General features: G+C 47.9%; 1 long non-coding RNA gene across 1 annotated transcript; it reads left to right on the plus strand.

Annotated features, from left to right (window-relative positions):
* The first annotated feature begins 517 nt into the window (after positions 1-517).
* LOC147725513 (uncharacterized) lies at positions 518-2,276 on the plus strand. The gene is made up of 3 exons (XR_015309830.1): positions 518-672; positions 1,073-1,132; positions 2,020-2,276. It is a non-coding gene; the product is annotated as an uncharacterized LOC147725513 (long non-coding RNA).
* The last annotated feature ends 6,283 nt before the right edge of the window (positions 2,277-8,559 follow it).

The raw sequence follows: 8,559 nt of genomic DNA on the forward strand, positions 1-8,559 counted from the left end.
ATCTTTGCCGAATTCACGGGCGAGGGCCCTGGCCTGGCACTGAAGAGACTGTGCCACTGTGGGGCCCGTGGGGTGCTCCAGCGAGGCTTGAAAGACCCCCACTTCTAGGGGTGCGCTCTGAGATGTAGATGGGCCCACCCACTGCCCTGTGGGTGGCAGAGGGCCCATCCACTGCCCTGTGGGTGGCAGAGGGTTCCCAATACCCTGGGGCGTGCTGTTCCCTCAATGACCTTCATCTGTCTTGCAGACTCTGCTGCTGGCGAGCCTCACCGTGCTGGCGGCTTGTAAAGTCTTGGCACTTTAGTCTTTCTGTCTGTAATGCCACCTTGCTTTCGATCAGGAGCACTTCTCTGCTGTGAAGCATCTGCGGGCGCTGGCCTCACGGTCTTCTTCCTGTTAGCACCAGTTCCTCCCAAGTGCATGTTGGCGATTAAGGAGCCCGATGGAGGGGAGCTGTGCCTAAATCATGCAGTCTGGCTACCCTTGGAGATATCTGAATAGATGCCCCCTCAGTAGTGTTTGTTGTGTCCCGTTTACGGAGTAGGCGGGTGCCTGGTTGGGTTGACATGGGAGTATGCTGCTGTGCTTCATCGTGGGTTTGTAAATAGTGTTTCCTTGTCAATGACTCTTATTTCTTTCTCCTCCAGTGCCATCAAATGGAACTTCTCCAAGGTACGATTCAGTCACCATGTCGTTCTGCTCTAATGAGGCAACTAACCCCCCTCTAAAGGCTGTTTGTAAACTGAGTTCTGTTTGGAATTTGTTTTGTGCACATTGAGGGCCAAAGAAGCTGGTAGAGCAGGTTCAGCAGGCCAGTCCCACGTGAGACTCGAATGAAGTCTGTTTGAGCTTCCCCGCTGTCTCTATTTCTGGATGTTTGGGTTAGACGGGACACCGTGCCACTCAGCAAGCTTCCTGAGCCGTTATAGGGGCATCTGCTTTTGAGAACAATCACTTGGTCTACTCCCCTGTCAGCATACTGGACTCTTCCCCTTCCATGTGCCCCACCAGGTTATCTTCAACCCTCCCTGCTGCAGACCTGCTTCCTTACACCCTCTTTCTTTGTTCCCAGTTTCTCATTGACCGTGAAGGACAAGTCGTGAAGAGATACAGTCCAATGGATGACCCGGTGGTGAGCTTTGTTTTTGCATTTTTGGGGCTTTGGACAGACTGTCTGGATTTTAAGTTTGGGTTGGTGTGGGGAAAGAGGTGCAGCTGAGGAGGGAGTGTGGGGGAGCGGTGTGAGGTGTGCTGCTTTCAGCGGAGGTTTCTCCATGAGAGGAGAGTATGCTGGGTAACAGTCTCGCTGACTGTAGGGGTGTACTGCAGATGTGCAGTGGTTTGAATATGGGGACATAGCTGATGCATTGTTGGTCTTTGTGGCAACTTTGGTTGCCAAAGCTTGGAGTGTGCAGCTCTCCCTGGGTGCAGAAGGTTGGAGGGGGTCACATTGCAGCGTTGGTTTGGGTCAAAGAGGTGAATATTTCACCTGCAGCCCGTCGGCTCACTGGCTGCAGCTCTAGATGCATCCTCCGCTTTGCAACCTCTTTCTCCTTGCCCTGCAGCTCTACTGCCTCTTCTCTCTTGCCCTGCTCCTCTCAGCTGCACTTGGTGCCTGCAGCATGCACTGCCTCCTCCCTGCTCCTCTGCACCTGGTGCCTGCAGCATTCTGTCTCTTTGCTGCACCTGGTGCCTGCAGCATGCACTGCCTCCTTCTCCACCTGGTGCCTGCAGCATTTTGTGTCCTCTGCACCTAGTTCCTGCAGCATGCACTGCCTCCTCCCTGCTCCTCTGCACCTGGTGCCTGCAGCATGCACTGCCTCCTCCCTGCTCCTCTGCACCTGGTGCCTGCAGCATGCACTGCCTCCTCCCTGCTCCTCTGCACCTGGTGCCTGCAGCATGCACTGCCTCCTTCCTCTCCTCTGCACCTGCAGAATGCACTGCCTACTTCCTTCTCCTCTCAGCTGCAGCTCTCCTGCCTCTCCCTCCAGGTTGACCTGCCTGTGTTTATCTCCTCAGGTGATTGAGAAGGACCTCCCCTCCTACCTGTAGTGCTGCTGTTCTGTTACCACAGCCTCCTGCCTGCTTGCAGCTGGAGTCTTCGTTCTGCAGTCATGAAAGTCTGTCTCCAAACCGATGCCAGGGTGGGGCAGGCCGGATGGTGCGTGGCGTGCGCACGGCGGACAAGGCTCTTTGCATCAGCCAGAAGCTGCCATTTTCTACAGAAAAGAACTGATCATGTGATGAAGATTAGAAATAAAATGTGAATTATGAAAACTCTAAAGCTGCTGACGAAGCCTTACTGGGGCAGGGAAGGGGCCTCTGGAGTCTGTAGGCGCAGAGGAGCTCTCGATCTGTTCACATCTGCAGTGTTGCAGCTCTGTAACTGAACGCTAAACTCCATGGTTGGATAGAAATGCTTTTAGCACTTTCCGTTAACTCTACTATTTCGGTTTCTCTGACACCAGGCACGAAGTTCCAAATCTGGTGCAGTTGAGAAGATTCCTGCATTCCCAGAGGTCTCTGCTTGCATGACCGTGAGAGACACGAGCAGGCAGTCGCTGGCTCTTCCCGGCTGATGTTTCAATCCCACATAGACCAGTTTAAATGTAAATTGTTTGCCCACCAGCATCTAATGAAGAACATGTCCTGTCTTAAGGATGTCGAGCTTTCCTTGATTGCGAACCATCCTTTCTGCCATGCTGTATGCGTGCTGCAGCCTCTCACACAATCCTCATGGTGTGGCCTTCGCATGGTCGCCAGGGTTCTGGCCACTCCTCTCAAGATGTCTACTCTTGTTTCTAGGGCAGGGTCTGTATGGCCCACGGGTTGCTGCAGTCCTGCCAGGTTACTTCTGAGAGTCCTCCAAGCTTCCTAGGATAGACGCCATCTTTATAGTCCTCCCTGGTGGTGTCATGATGGGTTCATTTGCTCTCTGTGCTGTTCTTCAATGGGTCAGGATGGTTCTTCTGGAAACACACTTCATTGCCTTTGAGGGACAAGGTGCCTGTTGCAGAGGAAGTCCTTCCGCCAGCCTTTTAATCCACAGTAGAGGGTAGACTAAGACGTTGTCCAGTTTAGTCCCCAAGATGGCCACTGGGCCAGAACCTCTGCTGTTTGAATGCAGGTCAGAGATTGCCACCTGCAGCGTCCAGCAAATCCGCTCACACAACTTGTCAAGTAAGCACACAAAACACTACTGCTCATTCTGGAACACTCCATCCCATAGGCACTATTACAACACACCATTGTGATACAGCCTGTGTGAAAGAATGAATGAATGGCAAGACTTGTAAAGTGTGTGGCTACTCTCCGGAGTGTCCGGGCGCGATTGGGAAAGCAAGAGCGAAAGAGGATGCTATTAGAGTGTAAAAACTCAGCTTTTTAGCATTTTTATTTTTAATAAGTTTGTTCACTGACACTACTTTGAGTTAAAATCTTTTTTAGGTTTTGCCTGCAAATGCTCACGTAGTGAGCATTCGCTAAAAAACCTATTGAGTTCTATATATGATCGATGACCCGCCTCTGCCTCTCATTGGCTAGCTCCATAAATGGAGGCTAGCCATTGGGAGACAGAGGCTGTCAATCGCGCTTTCTCCCGAAAATTATTTTGACAGACAGGCAAGTCTCTGCGAAAAAGCCTCATGAAAAGCGCGCCTTTCCGAGTACAGTTCCCGCCGCATATTTCCCCTGCGCAGGGCTCGCATGTCGCTGATTGACATCAGACCCTCGTGTTTTCACTTTTCGAGTGAACTCTGTCAGCGCTCTGCCGGCTGGTACTCTTCCCCGGTCGGCCCCGCCTCTTTGTCCAATTTAACCAGAACCCTATTCCGTCCCGCAAAGGCCGGATAAGGACGGGACGGGCCACCCCCTTTTGGCTGCCTCACGGAAGGCCTACTATTACGTAGGGAAAGTCCCTTCCTATTTGATCTGTTTCCTTATTTGTGGTCTTTTCCATACACAGCCGCCCTACATCCCTCAATCACCATGACCTCCAAGGGGGACCAGTTAACTAGCGTAGCAGGTATTGGGCAAACGCTTACTCTGTTTGAGGAGTTAATCCAATCCCCAGGGAGGAGATACGAGTCCGGTGAGTTCTATCGGCCCAGGGCAAGGATTCCTGAGTGAGGTATGAAGGAACACAGCTGGCAGGCTTTAAGACCAAGTCCCGTCCCCCCCCCCGCACCCCCAAGTCCCGCCCCCCGCACCCTCAAGTCCCGTCCCGTCCCCCCCCACCCCCAAGTCCCTTTACCAAAGCCGACAATTCTGACTCGATAATGAGACTGGACGCTGCACTCAGACCACATGGCTTCTTGTGTGAGTAGTGTCTTCTGCAGCCGTGGAGGAGCAGTACTGACCTGCCCATTATATGCTTAAAATGTAGTTTACTGCAAGGCTATGCATTACACTTTTCCTTTCAAACTAAATTAACGTCTCTCACTCTTAATACAGCTAGCACTGTGCCTAGCGATGACGTGGCATAAAGAGTATTGATGCACATAGTCGCTGTGCGTCATTTAAATGATACCTGTATATGAATCTATAGCCTTCATCAACCCACATAATTACGCCGTTACTGCTCGCCTCTGGTATTCCTTTACAGAGATGTCTGAACAGGAAATCCAGCAAGACCACAGGCACAACAGGCAATAATGAATTCAAGGATTGCCTGGTTATTCCAGAATGCCTCAGGCCCTTGAGGACTGGTATGGAAGAGTTGGCACACAGAGAAAGACCTAAACTTCAGAGAATACTGACAAATTGACAACACATGCAGTATGTTCCCATGAGGTGCACAGTAAATGGAGCATTTTGTAGAAGTTGAGTGAATGGTAATGACCACTGATTAGCTGAGGTCAGCCTATTGGGTCAAAAAGGGTTGCATTAGGCAGACTTAGTGGCTGAACTTATGAAGGGCCGGGATGCTTTTCCCAGTGACCTGTGAAGAAACTGAAATAGATGTAGCCTTCTCAAATACCGACCCTCCAGCACATCTCCAACTTGTTCTTTTGTGAGTCCCTTGTCTCACCACTAGCCATGGCCCTGATCGCGCACTAGTCCCTATGTCCACAGCTTGTGTTTAGCGCTGCAGACAGCTAGGGAGAATAAAGAGTATCAAAGGCAGAAAATCAGCCTACAGAAAAATAGGTGTTTCACCGTGGCTGGTGTATGCGGTATAGTGCAGAATGCAATATCATATTTTGAAGGAGTATTAGCTTTGATGGTTCTATACAACAAATAACACACACCTTATAAAGAAAGCCATCTCCAGATGTTGCCCATGAAATTAGCACAATTGTTTCAAAATCCATCCACTTGGTGAACAAGTTTAGTATTTTGTTATGTTCCTAAATGTTTTCATTTCATTTTCTTCACCGTGAGAGAAAGGAGATAATGCATGATTAGTAAAATTTAGAGAGAATATGTTACTTTATTACAAAGAAATACAAGCCGTGTGTGCTTTACTACATCCACAGAACAAAAATAATGCCCACAGGTTACCCATAGTCCAGGTTTTAACTTTTTGTTCTTCTGTAGCCGTCCAATTCCTTATGCTCAAAAAAGAAGTTTGGTTACATATGACCACATTCCCTCTATGGCTTTATTATATTCTATTGTTAGAAGTGCATGGAATGTCTGCCTGAACAGTGCATATATTTTTCATGATTAGAATATTTTTTGTGGTCTTGGATTTGTTAAAGATGAAGTGATGGGGTGTTGAGGTGGTGGTTTCCCAATGCTTGCATGAGCCAGAAATTCACAAACACCTGCCCTCGTACTAAAAGCATGACCGTGGCGTTTAATCAAGAGGCTATGATTGTTATGTTTCATTATTGGCAAGTTGTTATATTTTTGTAGTGGTGATTTTCATTACAATCCTGGGGCTCGATCTGCAAAAGGCAGGAGCAAAATCAGATTTCAAAAAACCTAATGCTTTAGATTTTTGTTTTGGTCAGCCCTGTTTGGTGCTAAAATGTGGAAATGATTAACATAAATAATGATACGTTCAAAACGTAGGAAACAAAAATAGGCCAGTGGGTTGGTACACACCATAACAGTCCATACATAAAACAGTATCTTGTGACCCTGTTTTCATTCCTCTGTTGCCTGCTTGTGACCCTGTTTTCGTGCCTCTGTTGCCTGCTTGTGACTCTGTTGCCTGCTTGTGACCCTGTTCTCGTGCCTCTGTTGCCTGCTTGTGACCCTGTTTTCGTGCCTCTGTTGCCTGCTTGTGACCCTGTTTACGTGCCTCTGTTGCCTGCAATGTGTGGGGGCTCGCAGTGTGTGTGGGGGCTCGCAGTGTGGGGGGGCTCGCAGTGTGTGGGGGCTCTGTGTGGCTGTGTGTGTGGGGGGCTCTGTGTGGGTGTGTGTGTGGGGGCTCTGTGTGGGTGTGTGTGTGGGGGGGGCTGTGTGTGTGGGGGGGGGCTCTGTGTGGGTGTTTGTGTGTGGCATTTGCGAGAGATTAAGCTATTGGCATTGTAAATGACAATGCCATTTATTTATGTTAAAAAAACATAAATAAAAATAATGTCATGAGCAATGCCAATAGCTCTAACTTTAACAAAGGCAAAACCATTGCATTGTAAATGCTTGTTCACCTTGGAGCAACTTTTTGAATACTGTGAATATTTGATTACATTTCCAATTCCTTTTTTGAACCAAAATATGTGGTCATTGTTTAATTTATATCTGTTGGGTGTCTCTTAAGCTTTTCGTCTTTCTTTGAAATTATAGGTCAGTTGGCCTCTTGTACATACCATCATTTTCTAAGGGCTTGATTAGATGACATCCATGGTCGGGCCTACAAGGCACGTAGGTGTCTGGTTGCAGAAGCCCTATAGCCAGGTTACTAGATCTTACAGTGGGCTTAAACCCCGCTCATTGCTTGCCATTGGTTGGCATTAGAATCACTACACTTGCTTGCTTCTTATTCAATATCTTTCCTTGTTCAGCTTGTGCCATTCTCTCCCCTGGAGCATAGCATCTTTACTTGTGCCCTACCACTGCTCAATTGTAGGGTACTGCTTTAATCTTTTTGCTTAAACACTCATCAAGAGTGCAAGTATTTTTCAGCTGTCTCCCTGGTGTGCTTCTCTCCTCTCACCTGCGCTCATGTTGCTCTCTCTTGCCTGTGTGCTTCTCACCCCCATATTGCTCTCTCTCACCTGTGCGCCTCCCCCACCCAGCTCCACGAGGCTGGGGATCGCCCTTGTGCTCCTCTTTCCCCCTGTGCACCACAGTGCTCTCTCTCACAGGGTACTTCTCTGCCTACCATCCGTGTTGCTTCCCTCCACCCGCACCCTTCGTGTTACGTCCCTCCACCTGAGCCCTCCATCTTGATTTCCCACCCACTTAAAAAAAAATCGCTATTTTTTTTTATTTACAGATCCAGCTCAAATAGGTAAATAAAAACAAATAGAAAGTGCCGGCATCATTTTGAAGTGACACATGAAATCACCTACAAAAAAACGCGGCAATGGCAAATAACTTTTTCCTCTTTTGCCATGCTGCACAGCATCACTAAAAACCATTGACAAAGTCAATAAGTCCAAAAGGTGGGACCTGTTGCCTTAGCCAACGCTTTATTTTTAAGAGGCTGATTAGATATCAGAAGAAGCAGCATCTCTGGATGGCCCTGCCCAATCACAAGATGCACAGTGTTCCTGCATCTGCCCCTACCCATCCTACTCTGATGGCAAGGGGGAGCATGTAGTAATCCCTCTGCCAGCCAAGGCCTCTCCTGCCTACTGTCACCATCCTAGGCCCATGCCTCCTGCCACACACAGACCCCCTACTACCACTCACCACTTGCTTAGAGCAAGTGGTAAATGGGAGCGGATTGATCTCTGGAGTGGGATCTGGCAATTGTGTGGTGAATCATAGGAATTGCATATATTTGCATCATTGAAGTACAGAGTGTATCCCCTGATTGAAACTGAAGATGCATCTGTGGGACTGGGAGGAATTGAGAAGTGAATGTAGCAGATGTGATGTCCGTTTTGCATTAAGAAAGTACTTAAATGAGCTACAGGAGCAAGTAAAGAATGGTCCATGCATTAAGAAAAGGATGCTCTTAGCTATGGGGGTGAGTCAGTCACCGAACATATTCAATGAAATAATAAGAATTAGGATACTATTCTTGTGAAGGAGTCTCTCATACAAGTAACCAAGATTCACACATTTGTTTCATGTGGCCATACTCCTATATCAAGTGAGGCAGTGTGTTGGAGAAATGATGGCAATATGCTGCCAATTTGAAAAGGCATTTATGAATAAGGCAAATAGTACTACAGGAGTAGCTTCTTAGATATTCTTACATACCTCTATGAATCTGGTCCAAACCATCTACATTCCTAGGAGTAATATTACAAAGGGGTCGCAGTCTTTTCTAGTTGTACTAATTGTATATGAATGTGGCCTGAATAATCTCAGTTTCCCATTTTAGGGGCCAATTCACAAACCCATGTAACAGTATTCTTAATTATTCTTACAAGTCTTTGGTAATCATTCCCTGTCCTAGATATTTTGGGGCGAATTCACATCCATGCAAAGGCACGT

The sequence above is a fragment of the Lissotriton vulgaris genome, chromosome 3_2 (genome assembly GCF_964263255.1).
Source record: "Lissotriton vulgaris chromosome 3_2, aLisVul1.2, whole genome shotgun sequence".
In the NCBI taxonomy this organism is placed as follows: domain Eukaryota; kingdom Metazoa; phylum Chordata; class Amphibia; order Caudata; family Salamandridae; genus Lissotriton; species Lissotriton vulgaris.